The sequence below is a fragment of the Dendropsophus ebraccatus genome, chromosome 1 (genome assembly GCF_027789765.1).
Source record: "Dendropsophus ebraccatus isolate aDenEbr1 chromosome 1, aDenEbr1.pat, whole genome shotgun sequence".
In the NCBI taxonomy this organism is placed as follows: domain Eukaryota; kingdom Metazoa; phylum Chordata; class Amphibia; order Anura; family Hylidae; genus Dendropsophus; species Dendropsophus ebraccatus.
The window spans coordinates 17,511,272-17,531,679 of record NC_091454.1 but is presented as its reverse complement, the minus strand read 5'-3'; the positions used below and the strand labels follow the sequence as shown (position 1 = coordinate 17,531,679).

Below are 20,408 nucleotides of genomic sequence, written 5' to 3'. Positions count from 1 at the left end.
TCACTAATGCACTTTATACATAATTTATGCCCCATGTACTTCATAGAGTAGTCGATTCTAGGATGTGAGAGGAAGAGCACAGCTCTAAGGGTTTGTTCCATCCCTATGGTGTGTTATGGAGTGTGGGGGGTCTCACTCTCTGGACCTGGTCTTCTCTGTACTGGAACGTTAAAATCGGCTCTTGCTTTTTGTCAGGTCCATGCATTAAGTTGACGTAGATTTGTTTGAATAACTATGATGTCAGACAACATTTCTGCCTGTTAAGTAGACATGGCTGAAGTCAGTGTTGATGAGCCAATGAACGCTCATGAACGAGAAAGAGGGTGACCCCCCTAGGGTCACTACCTAGGCCTATGAAATAGTGGCTTTAGTGGATAACATCAGCTATAACAATACCTAGGTAGTTTTTTCTTAGCTTTCTTCCCTGCTGGAGTAATCTATTTATTCTTTACTATTGTTCTACTATTGTTCGGTCTTTCTAGCAGTTCTGTTCATGAACCAAGAAGATCAGGATGAGCAAAAATATTGTTGCACTAGTTTTTCCGATATGTATGCCAATTAAGCAAGGGAACGACTATATAAACATTCCGCTGGGTAGGGTATTTTTTTTTTTCAATGCAGCATTTATGTAATGGTCTTGGTCCTTATACTCATGCATTCCATATTAGGCTATGTTCACACAACGTATATTTTTGTAAATAGAGGGCCGTTGTACAACGGCCTGATTATTCCGAGAATATACGTTGCATTGCTGTCTATGGGATCCTGGCCGGAACGTATACACATGGTATACACTCCGGCCGGGATCCCTAGCGGCGACGCAAACAACTGACATGTCAGTTCACAACCCATGTCAGTTCACAAACCATGTCAGTTCACCCATGTCAGCTCACAACCCATGTCAGTTCACAAACCATGTCAGTTCACAATGTGGAGCAAGCGGATCCAGCCACATGCTCCATAGCGTGCAGTGTAAAGTTCTGATCCATGCGCGTTCAGGCATGATGGCTGTTCAGGCATGATGGGAATTGTAGTTTTGCAACAGTTGAAGGGCCGGAGGTTCCCCATCCCTGCCCTAGACCAATCTAGGGGACAACTTTGTCATATCCTGTGGATATACCATAAGCGTCTCTGATTGGTATACCCCTTTAAGTAAATCCCTTTAATTCCTGAATAAGCATATGGGTCATTTTCACTGTCTGGCACTCTCTGTTTTTGTGTTTGTGTTAACAAATGGTTTCCATTACATAGACACAACTTTTTTCTTTCTTCGGCCTTACACAGATGACTAGGAATTCCCGTGTCTCAATTTGAAGCTCCCACTATTTCCTAAAATAGTCCATGACGCATCACAATGTCCAAGAGCTGCGTACAGTGAGGAGAAACAGCAGTCGTCTTGACTTAACTTTATATTTTTCACACGGTGGAAGTGTCCAAAGTATATCAAGGCCAAGGATATTTAAAGGGGGGCTCCAAGTTTTTACCAGTGATATTTAAGAGGGTGCTCTAGGTTTTTACCAATGATATTTAAAGCGGTTGCTTCAGGTTTTTTTTTATAAATAAAGTTAGTTGAATTGTTCACAGTATGTAATGCATGTCCCACTGTAAACTACTTCCTGAGAGGAGATGATGGGGACTATAGTGACCAAGACAGAACTGTGGGGGAGATTTAACGCCTTTTCTTATAGTAAGATTCTCCTTGTTGCCCATAGCAACCAATCGCAGCTCAGCTTTCATCTTACAAGATTAATAAGAGAAATTAAAGCTAAGCAGGGATTGGTTGCCCATAGCAACTAATCTGCTCCTGCTTTGTTTAGTAGAGGGGCTCTTGAAAATGAAAGCAGCGACCATGTATATGTGTTTTTGTGTATTTTTGACGTTTTTTTTTCCAATGCTGGGTTGGACAGTCACTGTTTATTTAGAAGGTCTTCCGATTAGGATCACAAGTGATCCACTGTGCACGAGCCAAGACGCGAGTATTGATTTCCCTTGCGGCGCCAACTAAGGGGACAAAAAGCTTTACATAGTTCATATTAAAACTCTGTGGCTGCTCTCTATTGTGATCGACTGTTGGGGTTATCCTCTGCCGTGTATTAAAAGTGATGGTGTGGCTGGAACTTTTTATTAAAGGGGTAATCCTGGGATCAAAAGTTGTCTCGATGCACAGTTTAGGTGGGATTGGTGAGGGTCTGACCAATCACGAGAAAAGAGGTCAGTTGTACATAAATGAATGAAGCAGCGGCCGAACACTTGACCAGGTTTGGAAGTGCCATAGACTTACACAATTTGTGCTGCATCTTTGTTCACTTGGGGAGGCAGTTCACCTCTTTTTTCTTGAATGGTGGGGATCCCACCATCCTGTGGATAGGGTATAACACCTTTAAGTTAGAATCCTGACCCACAAATGTAACTTGAATTGTTGAGGTTGACCATAGGACCTGAGAATGGGGTGTCATTCTTATAGGGCCACCATCGAAATGTGGCCCTATAAAAGTGTTCAGCTGAGTCGCTGAACTGTTCAGGCAACATTCTCCGAACCTGAATATTCAACTGGAGAAGTTGAATGCCCTAGAGCTACCAGAAAAACATGGATACAGCCTATGCCTATCCTTAGGGTGCTATCCAACTTCTTCAAATCCAGAGGGTTCGGAGAACGTTGCCGAATACGAACACTTCGTCAAGCCCACTCAACGCTAGTGTTCACCTATTCTCCTGTGTCTTCCACTCTTCATTGGCCTCCCAACACTCAGCTTATTCTCCCTCACCCTCTCTTCTTCTCTATAATCCAGATTTCTCCAATTTTCTAGAGGTAGAAACATGGCGAGGACCCTCTTATGCCCTTGTTGGTTATTGGCCTTGACCTTAAAGTTTGCATCCATACCATTGAGGGTCAGTTTTTTTTTTCTTTGAGGGCTACATAATAATTATGTGAATAATTACCAAAAACGAGCAAAAAAAAAAAAGAGACAAGGGAAGGCCTGTGACTTCTTACTATGTCCCGCTATTTCTGCCAGGGAATACTGTGCTGCGATTTCATGTAGGCAGCTTCATTTCTATGTAACATTTGTAAGATGTTGGTGAAGGGATTTAGCCTTCCAGATTCCTATTTGCTTGTCTATTTCTGCCAACAAATATGGTGCTAGAATTTCACGTGGGCAGAGAGATTTCAATGTAGCTTTTGTTTCCGGAGATATCGGTGACGTTATGTAAAGTTCAAAAATTCTCTAAGTAAAACGGGTCTGTGGTTTCTTGGTATGTGAAAGTGTATAGACTATAACGGTCACAGAAATGGAGAACTTTCTAATGGATGGCGGCCTATGTTTATTAGGCAGGTCACACCAGATTTGGGCGTTAAACGGTAGAAAGGCAGGGGTTTTCTGGCATTAAAATTTTTTTTTTTATATATTGTTACCCTGTTGGTCAACATAGTAAATATGTTATGCTTACCTCTCCGTATCCCGATGCAGTGTTGCTGGTGTCCCCCGCTGACTGCAGCTCTGCTCTGAGACGAATTTGTGACTGCCCGCTCAGCCAATCACTGACTGAGACGGGACATTGCCATGGCCAGTCATTGGCTGAGCAGGCTGTCATTCCCAAGGCAAGTTTGGGTTGGAAGTAGTGGAGCCGCAGTCAGCTGTGGACACCAGAGAGGCCACATCGGGACACCGGGGGAGCACAGAGAGGTAAACTTAACATGTTTATTATGTTTACCAACAGTAAAGGAATATATATATATATATATATATATATATATATATATATATATGTTTATAAAAATTTACGCCTGGATAACCCCTTGAAATGTGGGTTTCAGGTGGAGGATGTATTGTAGAGCTCAAGATGACCATCAGTTAAATCTCCCACCCCCACCAGCTGTCCTCCCCTTACATGGAGCGCTCGGCCGTGTTGTCTATGGGTAGGGGGTGGGTAAGCCGCACCTTTACATCACAGTAATAAATATTTGTGCTAATTTGTATAGTATAGTGCTGAAGTATTAGAACATTGTACTGTGTCGTAATAGGCCATGTTTACAGAACATATGTTTTGCATAAATCGAGGCCGTAATTTATGCAAAACATATGTTGCATTTGAATGAATGGAATCCCGGCCAGAGAATATACACATAGTATACGCGCCGGCCGGGATTCCATCTGCGAAAAACTTACATGCCAGTTTTCTGCAGCCGCTATTCATTGCACAGAACATGTCAGTTCACACAATGGAGCGTCCGGCTCCGGCCGCACGCTCCATTGTGTGCATTGGCAAATTGGGATGCGGGAGCACACTGATGCGCCCGCATCCCAATTCATCAGAAATGAAGATCAAATGATGATCTTCTCTGACACCAGCCGTTCTGTGACCTGGCAGGGTCACAGAACGGCCAGTGTCTTACACCATGTGACACTGGCCTAATATTGTATAGTTAACTATTGTCTAGTATAGTACTGTTGTATGGTATAGAGTTGTTTAGTTTAGCATAGTACAGTGTTGTTTACACTACCATTATAGTATTGTATGGTGTAGTACTATTTAGTAAAGTATTGTTTGTTTGTTCCAGGCCATGTTCACTCACTGTCTTTTTAGTAAAATAACGGCCATTATTTTCAGTCTTCAATTATTTCCATTGAGGTCTATGGAAACAACGGCCATTAGTTCGCACAGTGCATAAAATAACAGGCGTTATTCGCAGCGGTTGTCAAATTAGTGTTCAGGACATTTATTGTCGGACGTTATTTTAAGTTATTTACTTGCACTTTTTTTTTTGGCCGTCTTTTCAACAAAATTAAATAGACATTTAAAAATAGTCACACCCAAAAGTGGCCATCATTCAACCTAAACTCAAATCATGTTGGTATAGTGTAGTTGGTACAGTGTAGTACTGGTTAGGTATAGTTTTGTATGTTTTAGTAAACTATTGAATTAGGTATTGTTTAGTATAGGGCTATGTTCCCAAAACGTTAGAATGATGGCCTTCTTTTGGTAATGGCGGCCGTAAATAATGATCATGAGTAATATTTGCAGTCGTCATTACCGATAGACAGCCATTGTTCTAATGTTGTGGGAACATAGCCTAGTATTGTGTTTTTAGGGCACTATTGTATTGCTTAGTATAATCTTACATAGTATAGTAAAGTAAGGTCTAGTTCACACACTGTATTTTTTTTAAACAACAGCCATTGTTGCAGGTCAGCAACAACGGCCATTGTTTATTCGCAGCAGCCGATAGCATTAACTACTTTGGAATCCCGTCTGGAGTGTATAAGCATGTGGCCGCACAGAAAACTGCTATGTCTATTTTGTGTGGCTGCTATTCATTGAATAGCGGCCACAAGAAATAGACTGTGCAGACAATGTAAAGTGTGGCTCAGGCCGTACTTTACATTGTCTGCTATGGCTAATTGGAGTGCGGGCACACCCGAATATACCCTCATTCCAATTAAAAGGAAGTGATATTCACCCAGCTGGTACTAGCATTGTATTTTTAGTTTACTATGATATAGTATTGTATAGTACTGTTTAGTAGATTCTTAGATAGTAAAGCTCAGTTTAGTGTACAGTATTATAGTATTATATTTTATTACACTGTTGTATAGTATAGCATTGTTTATTATAGTAATTTATAGTGTAGTGCTGTTTTATATAGTAAGGTACCTTACAGCATAATAAAGTTTAGTTCAGTTTTTTAAGGTAATTTACATCATAGTGTTGTGTAGTATAGTTTAGTATAGTACAATATTATTTTTTATTACACTGCTGTGTAGTATAGCATTGTTTAATACAGTATTATATTATATAGTGTGGTACCCTTTCATATAGTAAGATACCTTACAGAATAGTTTAGTTTAGTAAGGTATTTTATATAGTAAGATACCCTACAACATAGTGCTGTGTAGTATAGTTTAGTATAATACAATATTATTATTTTTATTACACTGCTGTATAGTATAGCATTGTTTAGTGTAGTATTATATAGTGTAGTGCTGTTTTATATAGTAAGGTTACTTACAACATAGTTTAGTTTGGTAAGGTATCTTATAGTAAGGTATCTTATAGTAAGGTATCTTACAGCATAGTGCTGTATAGTATAGTATAAAAAAAGGTGTTTAGTGTATATATTATGTGTTATAAATCATGCACAGAACATTTAATCCTGCTGATCTATGAGAAAATTTTCAAGCATTTCATATAAAATCATTGTCATGTGGCAGGATACTGAATTGTGCCGACCTGCCAACGCTTTGAAATAATTTCCAGGGACACTTTGCTGCTGAGATGATTTATAAAGAACATTGTGTATGAGATTATAGCATCTGCGGATGAGGCATTCTTCATCTCTATTAATATTGTTACTATAAGTGAAATGATCACTCACATCATCATCGCCCAAGGTAATGTTCAGTCTATTTATAGTATACATACATTTAGTACATGGAGACCGTAAACAAGCAGGTTAGCGGCTTTTTGGGCACCTATAAAAAGTTGGATGCTCAGTCTTACCAATGGCTGTCCGTTGTACTCCAGATTCCCATTGCAAAGAGTGTCTCTGTTATTGGAGGATCCATCACATCCAGCTATATCATCAGTCACTTAACTTCAATAGGCACCATGTAATGCTTCATTTCGCCTGTGGGGGCACTGCAGGAGAATAAAACACCTATAAGCAGGTCCTCCTGCAGATTGCAGCTGATTGGTGGGGGTCCCAACAGGAGGAAAGGTCAGCACATGATTGGGGACATTGCTAACATAAAAGTGGGAATGCTGTATGTAGGGCTGCAAAAGTAAAGTTTTTTGTCAGATACGCCTCTATGACTAGGATTCAACCTCTTGTTTGCATACTTAAAGTTTACCTGTCATTCAGAATAACTTTTCAAATAATTGGTTGGGGTCTCACTGATCAGAAGAACAAGTGGGGGAGAAGCACTCAATAGAGTTCTTCACTTCCCTATTAGCAATCATCTCCATCCTGCAATCCTATTGATTTGATTCCTAACATATACTATACTTAATTCACCAAAAACTCCCAGTAAAAACAGCCCTAAAGTGTTGGCCACTATGGGGGACAAGTATAAAAAGGCGTAAATGCCTTTTTTAGGTGCAGATGGGGCAGATCGGCGTAAAAATATTCGCAAATGGTATTTTTGCCCCATCTGCGCCACCTTCACCAGTGGAGCGGAGAGGGGGCCTTATGGGGCGTGCGGCAGCACGCAGAGGGGGCGCGGCCTCTGCGTGCTCCGCATTTATCATTTTTTCCATGTAAAAATGATACTGAAACCTACACCAGTTTAAAAATTTTTGCACGGAGCCTGTCCGTGTCTCTGAATAAATCCTCTGAGCTCAGGAGCTGCGGGGACATTTGTAAGCCCAGCGTAAAGGGTGTCTCTCTTATCTGCATTCTACTGTCCACTGCCTGTTGTTAGGGGAAATCTGTCTCTAGTAACAGTCACAGCAAGACAGAACACAGGAAATAGGGCAGGGCTCAGCTGCTGATCTGTGCAGGAGAGGGAAATGTTTTTGGGATGTGTACCTAATCTGTGCAGGAGAGGGAAATAATTTTGGGATGTGTACCTAATCTGCATTCTACTGTCCTTTGCCTGTTGTTAGGGGAAATCTGTCTCTAGTAACAGTCACAGCAAGACAGACACAGGTATTGGGGCGGGGCTTAGCTACTGATCTGTGCAGGAGAGGGAAATGGTTTTGGGATGTGTACCTGGAAGCTAAGGCTTCCCCTATCCCCCAGAGCATCTTCACTGTCTCTGAAAGGTAAATCAAGGCTTCCTAAGTGCTTAGCTTAACCCTTCCTGGCTGTGCTGTTGCTGATTCTTTCCTTTTTTGCTCATAGCCAGTATGGCAGTCGCCCTCTTTTCCATCCACATGCCACCCATGCAGGTAAATGATAGGTAGGCTCTAAATAAATCTGAATTCAAATGGAACAGTTATCTATGTCCTATGTTCGATGTTCATCCCGCTACTCACATAGGACTGACTTGGCACAGTCACTACTGCCATGATGGTTTCATAGAATGTCAGCATACGACATTGTATCCCACTTATTATGTGCTATATAAATAAGGAAAGGAGACCAGACACTGTGTATCTGATGTCACTCGAAAGTTGCTGGACGGGTATTATGTATCAGAAAGTACAATGTAACAGCAAACAGCAGCACAAGAGCTCGGGCTGTTATAATAGTTTGCTGTACAAATGTGGAACACAAGGATACAATTCACACTTGACACAACATTCAGCACACACTGAGGACGGAGATAATAGGGAGCTCTGCTTGACAGGTTTGTATTTAGTGCTAGGAACCAGCCCTGTTTTTATTATATTTGGTTGTCTGGCGAAATTACTATTGGCTTTGTTACAAGTAGTCTTTGTAGTATGTAGTCATGTTGTACTTTTTTTTTTTTTTTTTAAGGGTAGTATTATAGCATTCCATTTGTCGCTGTATGGCGCCTCCATCATACTTGCCAACATTCACAATTTTAGAGGGACCATTGTGCAAATTGTACAGAAAAAAAAAAACAATTTAAAAATGTGTGTTCTGTTAGTCGTTCCAATTTTGGCTGGTATTCTCTGTAGAGTTGAGCGAGCATGCTCGGTCAAGCATGGTGCCCGATCGAGAAATTATACTTACCTGAACATTAAGGTGCTTGATCGAGGAATTATACTCACAAGAACATCAGGGTGCTCGATCAAGAAATTATACCTACCCGAACATTTGGGTGCTTGATCGAGAAATTATACTTACCTGAACATCAGGGTGCTCGATTAAGAAATTATACCTACCCGAACATCAGGGTGCTCGATTAAGAAATTATACCTACCCGAACATTAGGGTGCTTGATCGAGAAATTATACTTACCCGAACATCAGAATGCTCAATTGTGAAATTATACTTACCTGAACATCTGGTGCTTAATCGAGAATTTATACTTATCTGAACATCAGGGTGCTTGATCAAGAGATTATACATACCTTAACATCAGGGTGCACAATCGAGAAATTATACTTACCTGAACATCAGAGTGCTCGATCGAGAATTTATACTTACCGCTCAGGTCTTCTACTAAGCCAATCAGATCAGCGGCTGCAGCGGTGTTCCGCCCCAGCTACTGATTAGCTAGAGTCTCGAGTAGAGTCTCGAGAAAATCGGTTAGTTAAGATAGAAGACCAGAGCGGTAAGTATAATTTCAACCCCTTCAACAGAGCACAGTCTGGCCACTGGGGGGTTAACTTGACCCTATCAATACTAATTCTCTATATGGGGGTACATAGCTTTGTAGTGGTCTATGTACTACAGAGGTAGCCCATAGAGAGACACAGAGGGGCCCATTCTGGGTTGTCCCCATTGTCATAGGTGTTGAGGCCTGCACCGGGATGTGGCCAGTAAGTGCTCTCATTTGAACAAATAAGGTACTGAAAAGTGTAATGAAATTGAGATGGGGGAGCAGGACCTACTTCTCCAAGAGTGCTGGTGTCAGGCAGCTGCTGAAAGGGGTCTGATTTTTTTTTATCTTGGCTATAAGGGTGCTTTCCATTTGTGGATGGTCCCAATATGAAATCAGACATACTGTGAAGACCCCTAGCATACTATGGGTGCTATAAATACCTAAAAGGATTTTCCCATCTTAAAATTATCCCCTATCCGATTGATAACAAAGTGATTGGTGGGGGTCTGATTACTGGAACCCCTGCCGATACTGAGAAAAAACTTCTAGTAAAAACAGCCCTAAAGTTTTGGCCACTAGGTGTCTCCTTATCTGCATTCTACTTATCTGCCTGTTGTTAGGGGAAATCTGTCTCTAGTAACAGTCACAGCAAGACAGAACACAGGTTCCTGATGATTACTGGAACCCCTTGCCGATACTGAGAAAATTGTTCCCGCTTGGCAATTTTCAAAAGCCACATGGGGAATGAGAGTGTTGACCAGGCATGTGCAGAGCATTCTGGTGTTTTTGTTCTCACTACACAGGTAATGGGGCCATAAGCAGGTAGCTCTATTTGCTGTTTAGTGGTATCAATGTGTAACTGCAGGTTAACTTCTGTTCAAATGAATGGCACCAGTACCAGGTCCGACCACTACACGGAGTGAACGGAGCCAATTGCTTTCGACCCCAATCAGTGATAGTGATCGTACTATTATCTGTGGATAGACCGTCAATCTGATCAATCATGATCAGCGGGAGTCCAAATGGTTGAACCTAGGGGCTAGGGGCAACTAAGAATTCTACTTTACACCAGTTTTTTCACCCCCATAGTGTATTACAGCAGGTTTCTTACTAACCATTACTGGTTCTATAGCAGCAAGTTGTGTAACGTCTTCAGCTTCAGCTGCCCCCCCCCCCCCCCCAATTACCCTGGAGACTGCAAACAGGGATAGGAATATCCCTTTAAGGGCCTAGTTCACTCCTGTGTTTTCTTGCCCTTTCAGCCCTTTGTTGCATACGAGGAGAGAGCTTCATATATTGTACATAATAAATAATGCAGCACACTCCATCCTGGGCAGGCTGGACGGCTGTTTATGCGGCTGTCATGACAGCTCTAGGCCGGCACTTGCCTTTCCTAGTTATTGAACCAGCCAGTCTGTCTGGTTATGTACGTAACAATGTATTCTCTATGGGAGAAATTGATCAAGATTTGCCTGCCAGATTTCTAGGCTGAAAAGCTAAATTTTGCACAAAAATGTGCACATTTTTTTTTATACTCGTCCATATGCATACCTAAGGTATATACCATTCAGGACTGGATGACAACTGCCGTGGGAGCTGTGATGGCAGCCATATTAGTTGTCACTAGAGATGAGTAAACCTCGAGTGCGCTCTGGTTCGGATGAATCAAAACGCTCTGTATTTGATTACCGGTGACTGAAGAAGTTGGATGCAGCCTAAGGCTATGTTCACACTACATAAAAGTATGGCAACAACGGCCGTACTTTATGCGCCTGTGAACACTGCCCTATCTGCTATGGGATCCCGGCCGGAGCGTATACACATTGTATACACTCCAGCCGGGATCCCATGCGGACCCGCAAATAACTGACATGTCAGTTTTCTGCGGCCGCAATTCAGTGAATTGCAGCCGTAGGAAACCCTGTTGGTTCACACAATAAAGCAAGCGGCTCCGGCCGCTTGCTACATTGTGTCCTGTGGAGTGTTCTGGTGCGGGCGCGCGCTGTTGCACCCGCATCAGAACACAACGGTCATAAAGATCATCCGGACGGTGCTGCCGGGGTCACGGAAAGGCCGGTCTTTTTTAGAGTGTGAATATAGTCTAAAGCTGCTTGGAAAACATGGATACAGCCATAGGGGGAGATTTATCAAACATGTTGTAAAGTGAAACTGGCTCAGTTGCCCCTAGCAACCAATCAGATTCCACCTTTCATTTTCCAAAGAGTCTGTGAGGAATGAAAGGTGGAATCTGATTGGTTGCTAGGGGCAACTGAGCCAGTTTCACTTTACACCATGTTCGATACATGCTAATACACATAGGGGGAGATTTATCAAACATGGTGTAAAGTGAAACTGGCTCAGTTGCCCCTAGCAACCAATCAGATTCCACCTTTCATTCCTCACAGACTCTTTGGAAAATGAAAGGTGGAATCTGATTGGTTGCTAGGGGCAACTGGGCCAGTTTCACTTTACACCATGTTTGATAAATCTCCCCCTATATAGTCCACAGACTGTATCCGTGTTTTCCAGGACCCTCTAGGGCTGCATCCAACTTCTTCAGCCACTGGTAATCAAATCAATCGCTCATCTCTAGTTGTTACCCGCCATTCCTGTAAATATATACTCCTAGCACACCACAGTAACATAGTGACATAGTTAATAAGGCTGAAAGAAGACAAGAGTCCATCAGGTTCAACGTACCTGACATACCCTGGTACGGCTCACGGCAAATTGAGATTGGTCTCTGCTAGCTGACCACCCATCCACTTTTTTTTTTGTTTTGGGTTCTAGGGGGCTTAACCCAGCTGGACCCTCAAATATTCAAGATTTAGGGCCTGTCCTACAAATATTGCATAAATATCTGTCGTTGAAATATCCCCATAGAAGTTGTCCTTTTTTAGAAAAAACAATGTTTTACCCCCCATTATGACATTTTGAGGCAATAGATGGAGGCTTGTGCTGAGGATCCAAGAGTGTCTCCTGTTCTGGAGGACCTGTCCCGTCCTGCATTGAACAGACCACCTATAGAATTGAACAGGGCCTGTGTAATAATTCATCTCACCTGTGGCGGCACTGCAGGGAAATTAAATGCTTACTCTGAGGTTTCTACACCATCGGTTACAACTACAACTGGTGTACACCCTCTAGCTAGGCCCCCCGCTCCTCCTCTCCCTCTAGACCCCTTAATGCTCTTTTAGATAGCGGTGATATATAGGCAGGAAGCTATAGTATACGTCTCCTGTCTTGCAGAGATATTAAAATGAAAAATCTGGCCTAACAAATGGCCTCATTAAAAATGTAAAAGGAAGAGAAACATTAAGACTGTTACAGTCCTTGGAAAGAGTCTGCAGTTTGAGATTGTGCATGTGTCTGCAAACAGGAAGGGCTGCGTTTTAGGCTTCGCATGGGATTTTTGTAGGTTTAACTATTGAGTTATAAGAACACTTTGGGGGGGGGGGGGGGAGTTTAGGTAAAATTGGTGTTTCACTAATTTGTAAATTACTACTATTTAAAAATCTCCAGTCTTTCAGTACTTATCAGCTGCTGTATGTCCTGCAGGAAGCGATGTATTCTTTCCAGTCTCACACAGTGCCCTCTGCTGCCCCCTCTGTCCATGTCAGGAACTGTCCAAAGTAGTAGCAAATCCACATAGAAAACATCTCCTGCTTTGGACAGTTCCTGACATGGACAGCGATGGCAGCAGAGAACACTGTGTCAGACTGGAAAGAATGCAGGACATACAGCAGCTGATCAGTACTGGAAGGCTTGAGATTTTTAAATAGAAGTAGATTAAAAATCAATATAACTTTCTGACACCAGTTGATTTGAGAAAGATTTTCGCCTGAGTACCCCTTAAAGGTGTCTTAGAAAAGTATAGAAAAAAACTTAGGTGGGCGCTAACCCCTATAAGACACCATGGCGGCCATATTGTTTTTCACTCTTCTGATTCTTTGTAGTTTACCAGAGACGTGAGCACACAATGGTTTGAGAGCAGACTGATGCTCCTTCTAGAAGAAGATGGCTGGTGCTATTGTGCTTACAAGAAATGATAGGTGATTAGAAATGTTCCTCTTTATATATAGACAAATCCCTATTAGCGATAAGAACAGGAGCCGCCGTGAAAAGAACTTTTGACAGGAGATTGACAGGAAAAAACGCTTCCCGAGCATGAAGGATGACTAAACCGGGAACAGGAAAATTTTCAGACGAAAAGAATGAAGGTAAAAATGACTGTTTAGTGCGAGATTCTGCCTCTTAAAGGGAAAGTATAACATATATACGGTGGTCCAAAAGAAGGTGGACAGTATGTGTAGTAGGGTTATGAAGGGGGAGATCTATCTGTGAAACTGGCTCAGTTGCCCCTAACAACCAATCAGATTCAACCTTTCACTTTCCAAAGAGTCTGTGAGGAATGAAAAGTGGAATCTGATTGGTTGCTAGGGGCAACTGAGCCAGTTTTACTTTACACCATGGGGGAGATTTATCAAAAATGGTGTAAAGTGAAACTGGCTCAGTTGCCCCTAGCAACCAATCAGATTCCACCTTTCATTCCTCACAGACTCTTTGGAAAATGAAAGGTGGAATCTGATTGGTTGCTAGGGCCAGTTTCACTTTATACCATGTTTGATAAATCTCCATATATATATATATATATATATATATATATATATATATATGCAATAACATATAAATTCTGCCCCTGTTAGTACAATTAAAGCACTAAAAATGTCTCGCCATTAAACCCTCATAATAGAATAAGGAAAAAATATAATCCAGTCGACGGGTTTTGCACTTTTTTTTAGCTCACACGGTTATAAGTGGGGGATGGGGTAACTACTCTGTAGTAATTCATTTATCTGAGCTCTGGTATGGATTCACGTGCATGCTGGGTATTGATCCTTAGATATGGACCACGCAGTTATTCCAGGACTGATTTACTGGTGGGTTGGAGGGTTCCATTCTTCTTCTGCATAATTTCCAGCAAATTCTATTTACATGAATCTACCCCTGGGCTACAGAGCGGGAGAGATTTTCACTATTTCACTATTGTAAGTGCAACTCTCCAAGATGGCAGCATGGTTGCAATATTGTTGTAGTACTGAAGACCCGAGCGTTAGGAAATGTTCATAGTATGGTTGCTGGCCCTATTACATGGTCTAATATCAGCCTGACATATTTGGCCTGTGTAATAGGGCCTTAAAGGGATATTCCCACCTCAACTTACATAGCTAAAGGGATATTTTGCTCAAACATAACTTTTCATATGTTGCTGCCTATGGTGAGGCTAACATTTCATTTTATACTTTAATATCTATTCGCTCCCCTTCCACCAGTTCTGAGCTGCTGCTGAAGACACAAAAATATGTGTGTGAGCTTTTCTCTCTGTCTCCCCTTCCTCCCCCTTTCTTCTTAGACAGTTGATGTACACAAGCCACTGGCAAGCTTTATCTGCAGCTTTCTTTGCAATGCCGGGAGGGTTAACTACAAGGAGTTCATCAGTAACTTGACCTCAGATTAACCCTCCCAGCATTACAAAGAAGCTACAATGTTGCAGATAAAGTCTGCCAGGGACTTGTGTACATCAGCCGTCTCAGAAGGGAGAAGGGGGAAACAGAGAGATTAGCTCACACAGATTTTTGTGTCCTCAGCAGAAAGCAGCAGCTCAGAACTGGGGGAAGGAGAGCTAATAGATAATACCAAGTATGGAAGGAATTGTTAGTCTCATAATGGGAAGCAACATATCAAAAGTTATTATTGCCTCTAGGACCTTTTTAATTTTTGCAAATAAATTCATTTAGCAAACTTGCCTCCTTCTCCTGATATGCTGCTCTTTACCTCCCATAACTGACAGCGCCTTGTCTAGGTTACCGGCCACAGCTCTGCTCTAAAAGCAGTGGTCTGGATGGAGTGTGTGTGTACATATAGCTATAATGTAGATGTTTAGATATATAGGGGGAGATTTATCAAACATGGTGTAAATTAGACCTGGCTCAGTTGCCCCTAGCAACCAATTAGATTCCACCTTTTATTCCTCACAGATTCTTTGGAAAATGATAGGTGGAATCTGATTGGTTGCTAGGGGCAACTGAGCCAGTTTCACTTTACACCATGTTTGATAAACCTCCCCCACAGTGTATATATATATATACACTGTAATATATATATATATATATATATATATATATATATATATATATATATATATATATACAATAGCGACATATACATCAGCCAGACCACTGCTTTTACAGCAGAGCCGTGGTCGATAACCTAGAGCTATCAACAATGGGAGGGAAAATGCGGAATATCAGCATGCTCAGTTCCGTCTGAACCCGAACGGGCGGCATTTGATTACCAGTTGCTGAAGAAGTTGGAGTCCTGGAAAACATGGATACAGTCTATTGCCTATGGCTGTATCCATGTTTTCCAGGCAGCCTTAGGGCGGCCTCCAACTTCTTCAGCCACAGGTAATCAAATGCGGCCCGCTTGGTTTTGGACGTAATGCAGACGAATAGAACCATGCAGCATTAGTTGTACCGCGCAGACGTTAGCGGGAATACGCGGCTAAATCTGCATTCGGCGACCTGACTTGCCTTCCAGTATTGACGTATTGCACAACCTTCTGAATCCGCTTCCCCTTTCTGGACATAAATTACGTCTCGTAAACCACGCAGATCACGTACATCATCTGCGGGCTGTGATCAGACAGAATGGGGTCAAAATGAGACGGCTGCTGAATCACTATTCATAGGGAAGCCGGACATTAGTCTCCGCATAGTAACTGGATCAGACCATTGGCGTTATATGAGACACGTCATCATATAAATTCCCATGGTCCGTCATAGAATGAAGCTATCGATCATGGGCAATAGATTCTTATATGATATTAATAGGATTATTCTAAGTAGCTGATTCATTGGATATAGTTAAAGGGGTTGTGTGGAGGGCAAAACCAAATTGTTGAAACAGCGCCACACTCATCCACAGGTTATTTATGGTATCACAGCTCAGCCTCATTCACTTCAATAAAGCTGTGCTGCAGTACCAGACACATCCTATAGCCAGGTGCGGCGCTATGTCTGGAATGAATTAGCCTAATCTTATATCATAGTAGCCTAATCTTACATCATAGGTTGGCCCATCTCTGATCCTGATAGTGGTTAAGAAGATGATGTCATTCTCCGCGAATGTCTATGGATTGTTTGGAGTAAACTTTTGGATATGATGAAAGGTCTACATTAGCAACACTTTTTATACACCCAATTGGTGAATTCAGGGTTCATAGAAGGTCCTCTGTTCAGACCTGTCCTGTCCTCCACCATGGAACACCCATAGATTTGAAATAAAACAGTGTAATGCTTAATTTCTCCTTTAAAATTAAACACTTAAAGGGGTACTACAGCAAAAAAACAACAACAAAAAAAATCTTTCATATCAACTGGATTTAAAAAGTTATGGTGGTTTTACACGGAACGATTTATCGTTCGAATTAGCACGATAACGGTCGAATTCGAACGATAATCGTAGCAGCGTAAATGCAGCGAACGATCAAGCGACGAGCGAGAATTGTTCATTTTGATCTTTCAACAACTTCTCAAATCGTCATTGATCGTTCGCAAAAAATTCGCAGATCGTTCCATGTAAACAGTCTTTCAAGGATTTCACCTATGTATGAGATAGGCTTAAGCGATCGCAAAACGATTTTTCCGTACGATGTATCGTTCCGTCTAAACGCTGATCGTTATAAAAAAAAAAAATCGTTCATTCAAAATCGTTAATCGTGCGATCGGGCGAATTATCGCTCCGTGTAAAACCACCATTATAGAGATTAGTGATAGTGAGATATTCGAATATTCGATCGAATATCCGATCCCATTAAAGTCTATGGGAACAATTATTCGATTAGTGAAAAACATCTATTTGACCATTTGAAGTGTGAAACCGGAAGCTGGGGGATTTGAACGCTTATACGAACAGTATTCGCTCATCACTAATAGAGATGTGTAATTTACTTCCATTTAAAAATTTTCCAGTACTTATCAGCTGCTGTATGCCCTACAGAAAGTGGTGTATTCTTTCCAGTCTGACACAGTGCTCTCTGCTGCCACCTCTGTCCATGTCAGGAACTTTCCAGAGCAGAAAAGAATTTGCTGCTGCTCTGGACAGTTCCTGACATAGACAGAGGTGGCAGCAGAGAGCACTGTGTCAGACTGGAAAGAATACACCACTTCCTGCAGGACATACAGCAGCTTATAAGTATGGGAAGACTGAAGGTATTTAAATCTATATATATTTACAAAGCTTTCTGATACCAGTTGAAAAAAAATTCACCAGAGTATCCCTTAAAGTGTCACTGTCGTGAATTTTTTTTTGCAGAAATCAATAGTCCAGGCGATTTTAAGAAACTTTGTAATTGGGTTTATTATCCGAAAAATGCATTTTTATCATGAAAAAGCAGTTTGAAGCTCTCCCCCCTGTCTTCATTGTTCTCCTATGGAGAGAGCTAAAGAAAATACCAAAACAGGACAACAAAGAGTTAATCTACAAATCCCTCACCCGTTATCTGTTCTGACCATCACCAGTGACCTGTCTGAGCTGGATTACAGCTGTCACCCAGCTCCATGCCTGTAATCCTCTGTTATCTGCTTTCTGCTGCCGGCTAACTCCCTCCTTCCTCCTCCCCCCTCCCCTCTCCCTAGAGCAGACAGAGTACGACTCCTGCAACAAGTCACAATTTTCAGATTTTTCAGAGTGGATGAAAAAGAGGAAGGAGGGGGAGACCTGGGAAAAGGCTTTTTACATGCAGATAATGGCAGATTTAGCTAATAAACCCAATTACAAAGTTTCTTAAAATCGCCTGGACTATTGATTTCTGCAAAAAAAAAAAATACGACAGTGACTCTTTAAAGCAGACGCCAGTACTATAAATGCCATATAGAAGGTGAGGACCCTGCTATAGATTTTGCATTGAGGCCTATGGGCACTATGATAAGCTGCTATACAGTATACTGCATTATATGCGGCATAGACTTGTTTCAGGCCTCCACAACTAATACAACAGAAAGCAAGAGAAGTTATATGAGTTCAGGATGACACCTATAACACGAGGAAGGAAGCGAGGAGATTAGGAGTGATCAGCTATCAGAGAGAAGGCAGCGGGGGGATCAGACTATAACCAGTATCGGGATGGGTGGCAACCTCACATGGAAGGCGGTGACGTATTCTGACTAAACTTTAGGGTTATTCCTTACTGCCGTCCTCCCAGAAACTGCACCGTCAAGCAGAATGAGATTTCTATTAGGTACAGTGATCCAGCAATTTCCTGAGGGCTACAGAGGGTGTTCTGCTAAGGCAGCTAGAAGAGAACGCCCTTGGGTATCATTATCCCTTCCATTTCACCGGTGATCAATACTGCTGCATTCTCTGCCAGCCAAGGTCTGGGCCGAGCCTGGTGCCGCACTCCTCAACAACAGGGGGAGGAACCAGACTGGTTATATGGCTACACTTACTATTATCTGCCTCATATCTATCTATCTCCTATCTATCTATCTATCTATCTATCTATCTATCTATCTATCTATCTATCTATCATCTATTATCTATCATCTATTATCTATCTATCTATCTATCATCTATTATCTATCTATCTATCTATCTATCTATCTATCTATCTATCTATCTATCTCCTATCTCTCTATTATCTATCTATCTATCTATCTATCTATCTATCTATCTATCTATCTATCTATCTATCTCCTATCTATCTATCTCCTATCTATCTATCTCCTATCTCTCTATTATCTATCTATCTATCTATCTATCTATCTATCTATCTATCTATCTATCTCCTATCTATCTATCTATCTATCTCCTATCTATCTATCTATCTATCTATCTATCTATCTATCTATCTATCTATCTTTTCATGTGTCCATGCTCCAGCCATAACGGTCAGAGATTGCCACGGACTGATGTCGGCATTCATCTGTTGTCACAATGCGGGTAGGTTACAACATCTGGATGAGAATTTCCCATAGGGAACTAGGCCGAGACCATCGTTACATTAAAGTTCAAAAAAGTTCATGAAAACGGGGAAGCCGTCCAGTTTTTCCAGAGATTTTTCCCACAGACTGCGTTGGCTTCTGGTAACACAATACCACTGGGGCCCCGGCCCTGACATAACGTCTGTCCCCCTCCAATGTGATGGACCAGCCTTGAAGTCCTCTAGGTGCCCTTTCATTGGGAATGTGCTGTCACGGTTAATTTATTGTGTTATTCATGGAGGGTTAAAAATATCCCCTGCCCCTATAACTCCTGTCTTTATGCCTAGCAGCCCCGTCCTGTTTGGACAACACAAGCTATATATACCATCATCTTATGAATGAAGACTTAGGATCCTAATTGAAGAGGCTTATGAGATTCTCTAACTTTGGTCCAATGAGAAATACCACCGGCTGGAATATCAAACGTGTCCGCGAGGGGGTTCTGCTGTAAACGGGAGGTGGTTGGGGGCTGCAATGTTCTTGGCACCCGGACAACACAAACATTCCTATATTAACTTATGGAATCCTCCAATGAATATTCAAATCTGGTTCCTTCTACTTGATGGCAATGATAGAAATAATGTCCTTTCCAATGAGAACTCTTCCCATAAACACATATATGTTCACGTAGAGACTCAAGGTACCAATGGTGAACAGCAAAGATCATCCAACTTTGCCATCCCTTTTTGAAGGTCTTCAATGCTTCCAAATGGGAAGGGCAGTCTGAGGTGATGCCAAGACCAATGGTGCTAGAAGCCAAGACCACTTTTCCCAGTTTGCTACGATACCCAAAACCTCCATACATCTTAGGCTAGAATTGGCCAAAGCAGCCACCTTCGATGGGTTTGGTTGACTAAGGGGCCTATTCCACGGAGCGATAATCGGCCGAATCGGCCCGATTCGGCCAATTATCACTCCGTGAAATAGAGAGAACGATCAGCCTATGATTGTGTCATCGGCTGATCATTAATTTAGGTTCAAACCTAAAATCGGTTGCCACCCGCGCATCGCGCATCGATTTCACAAGCATCATACATTACCTGTCCAGGCTGCAAGTCTTCTCCTTCTCCCAGTCCCGCGCCACAGCAGCTTTGGAGCGGCCTGTCTGACCTGACAGACCGCTCAGCCAATCACTGTCCGGGACCGCCGCGGCCAGTGATTGGCTGAGCGGTCTGTCAGTTCAGACAGGACG

General features: G+C 42.0%; 1 long non-coding RNA gene across 1 annotated transcript in view; it reads right to left on the bottom strand.

Annotated features, from left to right (window-relative positions):
- Positions 1 to 6,489: 6,489 nt before the first annotated feature.
- The window catches only part of LOC138772423 (uncharacterized), a 59,938-nt gene continuing 46,019 nt past the window's right edge, over positions 6,490 to 20,408 (bottom strand). Inside the window, exon 3 of the long non-coding RNA XR_011359767.1 lies at positions 6,490 to 6,636. This is a non-coding gene — a long non-coding RNA (uncharacterized lncRNA). The remainder of the gene's footprint in view (positions 6,637 to 20,408) is intronic.